Source organism: Hyla sarda, chromosome 1 (genome assembly GCF_029499605.1).
Source record: "Hyla sarda isolate aHylSar1 chromosome 1, aHylSar1.hap1, whole genome shotgun sequence".
Lineage (NCBI taxonomy): Eukaryota > Metazoa > Chordata > Amphibia > Anura > Hylidae > Hyla > Hyla sarda.
This window is the reverse complement of record NC_079189.1, coordinates 358,040,078-358,052,212: the sequence shown is the minus strand read 5'-3', so window position 1 is coordinate 358,052,212 and position 12,135 is coordinate 358,040,078. Positions and strand designations below refer to the sequence as shown.

Genomic DNA, 12,135 nt, shown 5'->3' with positions numbered 1-12,135 from the left:
TGTTTTTTTTTTTTGTTTGTTAAAATACCTCCTCTACTTGGGGAGGTGGGAACATGGCCCACAATATACCACAAAGAAGATGAAATGTTCGAGTAACTGTTTTTTTATTTTATTTAATGGCAACTCATTTAGACAGTTAGCAACTTAAAAAAAAACCTAACAAACATATTCTAATGCCTTTTATTAAACCCTTAAGGATGCATGACGTATATATCCCGTGATATTGAGCATGCTCATACCTGGTGGTATAACTTATGACGTAACAGATCATTTATACCAACAGATAAAATCAGTAGAAAACCTAACTACTTGAACGGTAAGCAATGGAAATTTTTGGCTATGACATTCTGGCATTGAAGACTGGTACCCACTTAAAATTAGAAATTGAACTCTTCCCCCCCCCCCCCTAGTAAGCACACCAGTCATTTGCCACTTCATTGGATTTACACCTTTAGGTTATGGTTACATATGCCGTATTTTTCTATACTTTGAAGTCAATGGTTAGCAATATCAGCAGCACAAATTATGCAGCAAAATACGGCATGTGTTACCCAACCCTTAGAGTTCTTACTCAAGTTTCAAGGCCCACCCATGGGTGGTAGAGGTGGAGGGAAGGCATGCTTATAGAACAATAAGTGGCCTCCCTCTTAAGTGTTAGACACAAATAACAGATAGTGATTGTATCTTCTCTCTGGTACTTGTCACAAAAGTAATTTTAGGATATGTTTCATTTCACAATTTATGAAATCCATAGATATGTCTTTATGACTGTAGGGTGCGCATTCCCCATTCTGAAGATTTACCAAAGGATGCATGGTTATTAACCTCTGAGTTATTATTCATGTTTTTTATGCTTGTTTTCTATGCCTTGGAAAGCAATGGTCTCTTTCCTGCTATGGATCATTTAGCATATAAAAGAAGGTTCAGGGTCCAGGCATATGGCAGGCAAGCATTTGGCTGCCTTAGGCTATGTTCACACATGTTCCGCACGAACATTCCACTGATTTCAATGGGATTCTGCTCTGTTCACGCAGCAGAATTTCCACGCAAAAATTCTGATTCTGGCGTCTGCAGAAAGAATAGAATCTTCTATTCTTTCTGCGGATACCACAAGCAAATGCATTGCACTCTAGATGCAAAAGATGCATTTCCAGCGGGTGCGTGACACTTAGCACAGGGATGTCACAGCTTCCCCAGAGGTATTCATGCTTTGAGCCTTCTCTACTAAATTAGCCCCTCCTCCTTTTAATATTCAGCCCTATGTTTACTAGGAAGAAAGTGATGATTTAGTGTAACCAGAAATAGCTATGCTAATATTACTTTCTATTAGGTTGCATCATGGAAAACATCTCTCAAAACTAACAAGGAAAAATATTGTTCGGCCCATAGCAACCAGTCAGATTTTTTTTTGTAGACAGATAACCAGTATGATAAAGAGAATAGTTATTTTTCTATAAAGAGCATGGTTCTTCTGTGTGTGTTTTTTTTTATTTAAATGATCTGTTCATATTTAGATACTGAAGATTATTAGTTAGATTCCTAAAGCAGAATTCTTATGTCAAGGCTTTTTTTTTTTTTTCAGGTAGCAAATTTCTAAACAGATAACATTATGCAACTGCAGTGCTAAGAGTTTGTGGTCTGTCAGTTCTGCAGGCTGTGTTTCATACATGTTATCTCCAGATTACAAACTGATTTATGAACACTCCTCTTAGATGTGACATTCTTAACACAAAAAGACAAGGGTCTGGGACCATGTTAGCCAGTTAAGAAAATAGAATTGATCTCAGAGAGAGAAAAGAAAACATAGTATTGCAGTTATACCTTTAAATTGCTAACAAAAATAAATCAAATAATGATGCATGTCAAGTTTACAAATAAGTAAACAGGAGCTTAAGAGTTTTATTGACAGAAGGTGCTACTAAAACTTTTATTATACTCAAGATAACATGCACACAAAATTCAACAGCTTTAATGATGTAGTGTAAGATCAAATGGGGCACAGTCGCCGGATGTATCCCAGGCAGTTGCCCTACCAATATGAAGGAAAAAAACTGCTAAGAAATATTGTAATTACATGTCCCTGAGCATAATGCACTTCATGTACCAGCTCCAAGGGGCAATTCCCAAAAACTATATACAATTACGTCGGTTAATCAAAGCACCAGGTGTCATTAACAGTGTTTTTAGACTGGTGCCCACATTGCACGTGCAAAATCATTTAGAGCTGATCATTAGATCTGGCTTCCCTTGGAGTCACAGTAAAACCTAAAAGAGAGTACAAAAACAAATGTTGTATCTCCAGTACCTCCATGTCCTGTGGTAAAGTATACATACAACAAAGTTCACACTCACATGACCCCCTTCAGAGTACCTATGGAAGAAAACAATAATGCCACTTAGTATCCCATTTGTTCCATCTTTCCATAAATAAAAACTGTACACAATCCACCTAGGAGCAGTACTCACAGCTCACCCCTACATTGGCAGAGTGACCGTCAGTAAATGCTAGACACGCGCACGGCCGGCATCTAAGCTGATCCTGTAGCTGACGTGTGTCATCCTCGGAGCACACTCACCAATGACACCAGGGGCGTGCTCTAATTATGCTCTATACTAATACTGTTACTTTATATTCCCCTGCCGGGAGCCGTGATAGGTCAGTCGGTGCCGACCAGTCACAGCTCGGGGGGGGGGGGGGGGGGGGGTTGCCGCCAGGCGCCAGTTAACTCTACACTTGCTGGGGTGGCACATAGCCCTAAGGGGTTACTGTAAACCAGTTTAGTTTTTTTTTACAGTTTTTGGGTAGCAAGTATTCAATGTATGTCTCCTGCTCAACATAAGCTGTGCAGTCACAGCTCAGCCCCGCTATGCACCCATGTATACTATACAACCGGCAGGGGTAATTAGTGATGTATCGCTGTTTAAACTCCGTGGGCCAGGTGCACCACTGTGCCACTGCACCTTTCCCATACACGGGAAACAGTCTTTTAGATCGTTAAATTCCAAAGCGTATATGCTTTGTTGTACAGTGGTCCCTTAACATACGATGGTAATCCGCCAAACGGACCATCGTTTATTGAAACCATCGAATGTTGAGGGATCCGTGCAATGTAAAGTATAGGACAGTGGTCTACAATCTGCGGACCTCCAGATGTTGCAAAACTACAACACCCAGCATGCCCGGACAGCCAACGGCTGTCCGGGCATGCTGCGAGTTGCAGTCTTGCAACATCTGGAGGTCCGCAGGTTGTAGACCACTGTTAGACGAAGTTGTACTCACATGTCCCCGCCGCTCCGGACAGTCACCGCTCGTCACCGCTGCCCGGGATGTCGCCGTCCATCGCTGTCACCGCGTCCCCGAGGTGTCCTCGGCGCTCCGGCAAGGCCTCTGTTTCCCCGGCATCCGCGCGCTCCGTCGCCGCCATCTCGTCGCTACGCACGCTGATCCACGGCGTGCGCAGCGACGTGATGACGTCGATGGAGAGCGCCGACGATGCAGAGGAACCTGAAGAGGATGCGCCGGAGCCCCGAGGACAGGTGAGTGACCATCACGGGAGCTCACGGGGCACCATAAACGGCTATCCGGCGGCAGCTGAAGCAGTCTGCGCTGCTGGATAGCCGTTTATGCTATGGCCCCGACATAAAAAAACATTGTATGTTGATGTTGCCTTCAACATGCGATGGCCTCTGAGAGGCCATCGCATGTTGAAATTATCGTATGTCGGGGCCATCGTAGGTCGAGGGGTCACTGTAGTTTATGAAGAAGTGCACTGTAGAAAAATACACATTGTAAGCATTCTGTTACTTAATGTCTGTGTTTTGTAACAGATTACCATGTGGTGTGCTGGGTTACTGAACTTTTCACAAATCTTACCACTGTCAGGTTTCCTGTTTTAGTCACTTTTCTCAAGTGATCAGCAAGCTATCTTACATTGTGACACAAAAGGAAAAAAAATAATAAAGTTTTTTAATTTTTCCTTCCTGAAATATTTATTTATTTATTTTTTACACTTTTGTTTTCATTCCTCATAAAGTACACAAAGTTTTTATTTTGGTTATAAACCAAATTTGTATGAACTAATAATTTCAGAACAGAATACATTCAGAACAGAATAAAAGTTCTGCATTTGCCATCACTGTGTCTACATGTGCTGAGTTCTATATTGTTAAAAATGTGCTTAAAGGGGTACTCTGGCCCTAAGACATCTTATCCCCTTTCCAAAGAATAGGGGATAAGATCTCTTATCACGGGGGGGTCCTGCCGCTGGGGACCCCCATAATCTCTCATGTAGACACCCAACTGTGGCAGCTGCACAGTGCGATGTTTGCTCCGTGTCTGAAGGGTCAGAGACTATGGTGCCGGAGTTGCGTCACGACTCCGCCCCCTTGTGACGTCACGCCCCACCCCCTCAATGCAAGTCTTTGGGAGGGGGCATGGAGGCCTATTTTGCTCTATATAACGTGTTGCCACCTGTTATATGGGATAAAATCCCATTAATGTACTTGTAAATGCGTCATCCATTTCTCTGTTAAAAGTCTATTAAAGTCTACAGCTAATGGTAGAAATACAGATGCATTTTTATCTTATAAGCATTTCATCCATTTTGTTTTTGTTTTGCAACTATATCTTAAAGTTGCTGTCGTTTGTGTGTCTGTAACCTTTCTAAAAACTCAGTGAACATATTGTCCCAAATTAGGGATCGACAGATATCGTTTTTTTAGGGCCGATACTCTTTGGCGGTTAGGGCCGATAGTTGATAACTTATAACGATATTCCGGCGACACCGCTGCAGATCATTGGATTAAAGCGGGCGCTTTAAATCAATGAACTGCAGCGGCTTTTGTGGTGCCAGAGACCGCCGCCGCCACCCGCTACTCTCCCCCTGCCTGTCCTGGGGTCCTGAGTCGTATCACCGCCAAAGCCTCCGCCCCCCCCCCCCGCCGGACCACCGCAATGCCCTGGCCAGAGACCGCCAAAGCCCCATTGCCTCCCCCATCCCCGGTTTTATAATTACCTGTTCCCGGGGTCCACGCTTCTTCTGGCTCCTGCGGCGTCCTCCTGAGCTGTCACTGTGCGTACTGAGGGTGACATCGCGTGGAGGACGTCACTCGTCATTGCGCTGCGCAACACAGGACGCGCAGGAGCCAGAAATAGCGCGGACCCCGGGAACAGGTAATTATAAAACCGGGAATGGGGGAGGCGGTCTCTTGGCGGTGCAGTGGGGGGTGCGACGCGGTCGGGGGGTGCGGCGCGGTGTGGGGGGCGGGGAATTATCGGCAAGGTAATTACCGATAACGTCCAAAATCGTGAATTTCGACCGATCATATCGGCCAAACCGATAATCGGTCGATCCCTATCCCAAATTATTGCTAATCAAATAGGTCTTAATTTAGTTTGGACAGGGCTTTTACCCAACTAATACCTAAAGAAGAGAAAACTGTAGCAGACTAAAGTAATAACAAAAATGTCTTTATTACTGAAACACAATTTTAAAATATATACATGACAAAGAGGAATGACTTCTGACAAGGACGTCTCCTGGCAAAAGTGCATAGAAGTGCTATAATGGCAAAGTGCCATATACTAAATAATAAATGCAGTACATGTGGTGGGTAATGCATGCAAAACAATGCACACCGCGTATAATGTATAAATATACAATACAAGAAAAAGAGTGTAGCTGCAGTATAGCAGCAATATAGAAGGAGGGGATAAACATCCAGCAGTATATAAAGAGAGGACAAAGATGCAAAAATAACAAGGTGCACACTGGAGCAATACCCACATGTAACAGAACAAATAATAGTGTGGCCAGGGGATGTCCACCCCTACGATCGCTTCTAAGAGTAGCCATCTCATAATGAGGGTGAGTATATATAATGAAGGTAAACCAAGCGTAATGCGCATATCATATAGTTATTAAAGACTGCTGTGTACCTGGTTGATCCTGCCACATCCTGCACCCCGGCCCTGTCATCTCCCTGGGCCCGACGGCACGATTACGTGACCACGGGCGCGTGATGCCGGAGGCCACATGACCGCAGCTGCGCTGGAGGCGAGAGGACGCAGGATGCGGCAGGATCAACCAGGTACACAGCTGTCTTTAATAACTATATGACATGCGCATTACGATTGGTTTACCTTCATTATATATACTCACCCTCATTATGAGATGGCTACTCCTGGAAGAAGGACATAGTCCGAAACGATCATAGGGGTGGACGTCCCTTGGCCACGCTATTATTTGCTCTGTTACATGTGGGTATTGCTCCAGTGTGCACCTTGTTATTTTTGTTATTTTTGCATCTTTGTACTCTCTTTATATACTGCTGGATGTTTATCCCCTCCTTCTATATTGCTGCTATACTGCAGCTACACTCTTTTTCTTGTATTGTATATTTATGCATTATACGCGGTGTGCATTGTTTTGCATGCATTACCCACCACATGTACTGCATTTATTATTTAGTATATGGCACTTTGCCATTATAGCACTTCTATGCACTTTTGCCAGGAGACGTCCTTGTCAGAAGTTATTCCTCTATGTCATGTTTGACTTGTCTAAAGGACATTACATGAAAGTTGGATCAGCCTGTAGTTTGGTTTTCCACTATATTGAGTGTGATTCCATATCCAGACCTCAATGGGTTGATAAATTTGATTTCCATTGATAATTTTTGTGTGATTTTGTTGCCAGCACATTCATCTATGTAAAGATGAAAGTATTTCATACGATTAGTTCATTCATTCAGATCTAGGATGTGTTATCTTAGTGTTCCCTTTATTTTATATATATATATATATATATATATATATATATATACATACATACATACATACATACACACACACACACACACACACACACACACACACACACACACACACGTAAAGTCAGGTCCATAAATATTGGGACATCTACACAATTCTAACATTTTTGCCTCTATACACCACCACAATGGATTTGAAATGAACAAAATGTGCTTTTACTGCAAATTGTCAGCTTTAATTTGAGGGTGTTTACATTCAAATCAGGTGAACGGTGTAGGAATTACAACTGTTTGCATATGTGCCTCCCACTTGTTAAGGGACCAAAAGCAATGGGACAATTGGCTTCTCAGCTGTTCCGTGGCCAGGTGTGTGTTATTCCCTCATTATCCCAATTACAATGAGCAGGTAAAAGTTCCAGAGTTAATTTCAAATGTGCTATTTGCATTTGGAATCTGTTGCTGTCAACTCTCAAGATGAGATCCAAAGAGCTGTCACTATCGGTGAAGCAAGCCACAATGAGGCTAAAAAAACAAAACAAACCCATCAGAGAGAGAGAGACAAAATATTAGGCGTGGACAAAATAACTGTTTTGAACATTCTTAAAAAGAAGGAACGCACCGGTGAGCTCAGCAACACCAAAAGACCCGGAAGACCAAGGAAAACAACTGTGGTGGATGAGTGAAGAATTATTTCCCTGGTGAAGAAAACCCCTTCACAACAGTTGGCCAGATCAAGAACACTCTCCAAGAGGTAGGTGTATGTGTGTCAGAGTCAACAATCAAGAGAAGACTTCACCAGAGTGAATACAGAGGGTTCACCACAAGATGTAAACCATTGATGAGCCTCAAAAACAGGAAGGCCAGATTAGAGTTTGCCAAATGACATCTAAAAAAGCCTTCACAGTTCTGGAACAACATCCTATGGACAGATGAGACCAAGATCAACTTGTACCAGAGTGATGGGAAGAGAAGAGTATGGAGAAGGAAAGGAACTGCTCATGATCCTACGCATACCACCTCATCAGTGAAGCATGGTGGTGGTAGTGTCATGGTGCTGGCATGTATGGCTGCCAAGGGAACTGCTTCTCTTGTATTTATTGATGATGTGACTGCTGACAAAAAGCAGCAGGATTAATTCTGAAGTGTTTCGGTCAATATTATCTACTCATATTCAGCAAAATGCTTCAGAACTCGTTGGACGGCGCTTCACAGTGCAGATGGACAATGACCCAAAACATACTGCAAAAGCAACCAATTAGTTTTTTTCAGGAAAGAAGTCGAATATGATGCAAAGGCCAAGTCAATCACCTGACCTGAATCCAATTTGAGCATGCATTTCACTTGCTGAAGACAAAACTGAAGGCAAAATGCCCCAAGAACAAGCAGGAACTGAAGACAGTTGCAGTAGAGGCCTGGCAGAACATCACCAGGGATTAAACCCAGCAATGTCTGCTGATGTCTATGCGTTCCAGACTTCAGGCTGTAATTGACTGCAAAGGTTTGCAACAAAGTATTAAAAAGTGAAAGTTTGATTTATGATTATTATTCTGTCCCATTACTTTTGGTCCCTTAACAAGTGGGAGGCACATATGCAAACTGTTGTAATTCCTACACCTTTCACCTGATTTGGATGTAAATACCTTCAAATTAACCCCTTAAGGACCAGGCCATTTTACACCTTAAGGACCGGAGCGTTTTTTGCAATTCTGACCACTGTCACTTTAAACATTAATAACTCTGGAATGCTTTTACTTATCATTCTGATTCCGAGATTGTTTTTTTCGTGACATATTCTACTTTAACTTAGTGGTAAAATGTTATGGTAACTTGCATCCTTTCTTGGTGAAAAATCCCCAAATTTTATGAAAAAAATGAAAATTTTGCATTTTTCTAACTTTGAAGCTCTCTGCTTGTAAGCAAAATGGATATTCAAAATATATATTTTTTTGGGTTCACATATACAATATGTCTACTTTATGTTTGCATCATAAAATTTATGAGTTTTTACTTTTGGAAGACACCAGAGGGCTTCAAAGTTCAGCAGCAATTTTGAAATTTTTCACAAAATTTTCAAACTCACTATTTTTCAGGGACCAGTTCAGGTTTGAAGTGGATTTGAAGGGTCTTCATATTAGAAATACCCCATAAAAGACCCCATTATAAAAACTACACCCCCAAAGTATTCAAAGTGACATTCAGTAAGTGTATTAACCCTTTAGGTGTTTCACAGGAATAGCAGCAAAGTGAAGGAGAAAATTCAAAATCTTCGTTTTTTACACTCGCATGTTCTTGTAGACCCAATTTTTGAATTTTTGCAAGGGGTAAAAAGAAGAAAATTTTTACTTGTATTTGAAACCCAATTTCTCTCGAGTAAGCACATATCTCATATGTCTATGTTAATTGTTCACCGGGCGCAGTAGAGGGCTCAGAAGGGAAGGAGCGACAAATGGTTTTTGGGGGGCATGTCACCTTTAGGAAGCCCCTATGGTGCCAGGACAGCAAAAAAAACACATGGCATACCATTTTGGAAACTAGACCCCTCGGGGAACATAACAAAGGGGTAAAGTAAACCTTAATACCCCACAGGTGATTCACGACTTTTGCATATGTAAAAAAAATATATTTTTTTTTTTTACCTAAAATGCTTGGTTTCCCAAAAATTTTACATTTTTAAAAAGGGTAATAGCAGAAAATACCCACCAAAATTTGAAGCCCAATTTCTTCCGATACAGAAAACACCTCATATGGGGGTGAAAAGTGCTCTGCTGGCGCACTACAAGTCTCAGAAGAGAAGGAGTCACATTTGGCTTTTTGAAAGCAAATTTTGCTCTGGGGGCATGCCTCATTTAGGAAGCCCCTATGGTGCCAGAACAGCAAAAAAAAAAAAACACATGGCATACCATTTTGGAAACTAGACCCCTCGGGGAACGTAACAAGGGGTAATGTGAACCTTAATACCCTACAGGTGTTTCACGACTTTTGCATATGTAAAAAAATATATATATTTTTTTACCTAAAATGCTTGGTTTCCCCAAATTTTTACAATTTTAAAAAGGGTAATAGCAGAAAATACCCCCCAGAATTTGAAGCCCAATTTCTCCCAATTCAGTAAACACCCCATATGGGGGTGAAAAGTGCTCTGCTGGCGCACTACAGGTCTCAGAAGAGAAGGAGTCACATTTGGCTTTTTGAAAGCAAATTTTGCTCTGGGGGCATGCCGCATTTAGGAAGCCCCTATGGTGCCAGGACAGCAAAAAAAAACCACATGGCATACCATTTTGGAAACTAGACCCCTCGGGGAACGTAACTAGGGGTAATTTGAACCTTAATACCCTACAGGTGTTTCACGACTTTTGCATATGTAAAAAAATATATATTTTTTTTATCTAAAATGCTTGTTTTCCCAAAGTTTTACATTTTTAAAAAGGGTAATAGCAGAAAATACCCCCCAAAATTTGTTAGGCAATTTCTCCCGAGTACGGCGATACCCCATATGTGACCCTAAACTGTTGCCTTGAAATACGACAGGGCTCCAAAGTGAGAGCGCCATGCGCATTTGAGGCCAAAATTAGGGACTTGCATAGGGGTGGACATAGGGGTATTCTACGCCAGTGATTCCCAAACAGGGTGCCTCCAGCTGTTGTAAAACTCCCAGCATGCCTAGACAGTCAACGGCTATCTGGCAATACTGGGAGTAGTTGTTTTGCAACCGCTGGAGGCTCCGTTTTGGAAACAGTGGCGCACCAGACATTTTTCATTTTTATTGGGGAGGGGAGGGGGCTGTGTAGGGGTATGTGTATACGTAGTGTTTTTTACTTTTTATTTTATTGTGTGTTAGTGTAGTGTAGTGTTTTTAGGGTACAGTCACACGGGCGGGGGGTTCACAGTAGTTTCTCGCTGGCAGCTTGAGCTGCAGCAGAAAATTTGTTGCAGCTCAAACTTGCAGCCGGATACTTACTGTAATCCTCCGCCCATGTGAGTGTACCCTGTACATTCACATTGGGGGGGGGGGGGGGGGGACATCCAGCTGTTGCAAAACTACAACTCCCAGCATGTACGGTCTATAAGTGCATGCTGGGAGTTGTAGTTTTGCAACAGCTGGACACACACAGGTTGTGAAACACCGAGTTTGGCAACAAACTCAGTGTTTTGCAACCAGTGTGCCTTCAGCTGTTGCAAAAGCTACAACCCCCAGCATGTACGGACACCGGAAGGGCATGCCGGGTTTTGTAGTTATGCAACAGCGGGAGGCATACTACTTTGGCTGGGGATGCTGGGGATTGTAGTTATGCAACAGCTGGAGACACACTGGTTTACTACTTAACTCAGTGTGCCTTCAGCTGTTGCAAAACTACAACTCTCAGCAGTCACCGACAGCCAACGGGCATGCTGGGAGTTGTAGTTATGCAACCAGCAGATGCACCACTACAACTCCCAGCATGCACTTAAGCTGTTTGTGCAAGCTGGGAGTTGTAGTTACACAACAGCTGAAGGTACACTTTTCCATAGAAAGAATGTGCCTCCAGCTGTTGCAAAACCATAAGTCCCAGCATGCCCATAAGTGCATGCTGGGAGTTGTGGTGGTCTGCCTCCTCCTGTTGCATAACTACAGCTCCCAGCATGCCCTTTTTGCATGCTGGGAGCTGTTGCTAAGCAACAGCAGGAGGCTGTCGCTCGCCTCCTGCTGCTCGATCGCCGCACAGGTCAGTCCCGCCGCTGCCGCCATCGCTCCTGGGGCCCGATCCCAACATTAACGCCGGGGATCGGGGTCCCCAGCACCAGGGGTGCACGTCCCGCACCCGCTCACGTCCTCCGGAAGAGGGGCGGAGCGGGTGCGGGAGTGACACCCGCAGCAGGCGCCCTGATTGTTGGTCGGCCGGTAATCCGGCCGACGAATCAGGGCGATCGTGAGGTGGCACCAGTGCCACCTCACCCCTGCTGGCAATGGCTGTTCGGGGCCATCTCTGACGGCCCCGATCAGCCAGTAATTCCGGGTCACCGGGTCACTGGAGACCCGTTTGACTCGGAATCGCCGCAGATCGCTGGACTGAATTGTCCAGCGATCTGCGGCCATCGCCGACATGGGAGGGCATAATGACCCCCCTGGGCGATATGCCGCAATGCCTGCTGAACGATTTCAGCAGGCATCGGGCACCGGCTCCCCTCCGGCTAGCGGCGGGGGGCCGGGAAAGGACAGGACGTACTCCTACGTCCTCGGTCCTTAAGGACTCGGAAACGGGGGCGTAGGAGTTCGTCCATTGTCCTTAAGGGGTTAAAGCTGACAATCTGTAGTTAAAGCACATCTTGTAATTTCATTTCAAATCCATTGTGGTGATGTGTAGAGCCCAAAATGTTAGAATTATG

The 12,135-nt window shown here is 43.8% G+C and overlaps 1 protein-coding gene across 6 annotated transcripts in view; it reads left to right on the top strand.

The window, feature by feature from the left end:
• Window positions 1-12,135, top strand: part of JAK2 (Janus kinase 2) — a 274,729-nt gene that overhangs the window by 181,566 nt on the left and 81,028 nt on the right. The gene's annotated exons all lie outside the window — the stretch shown is intronic.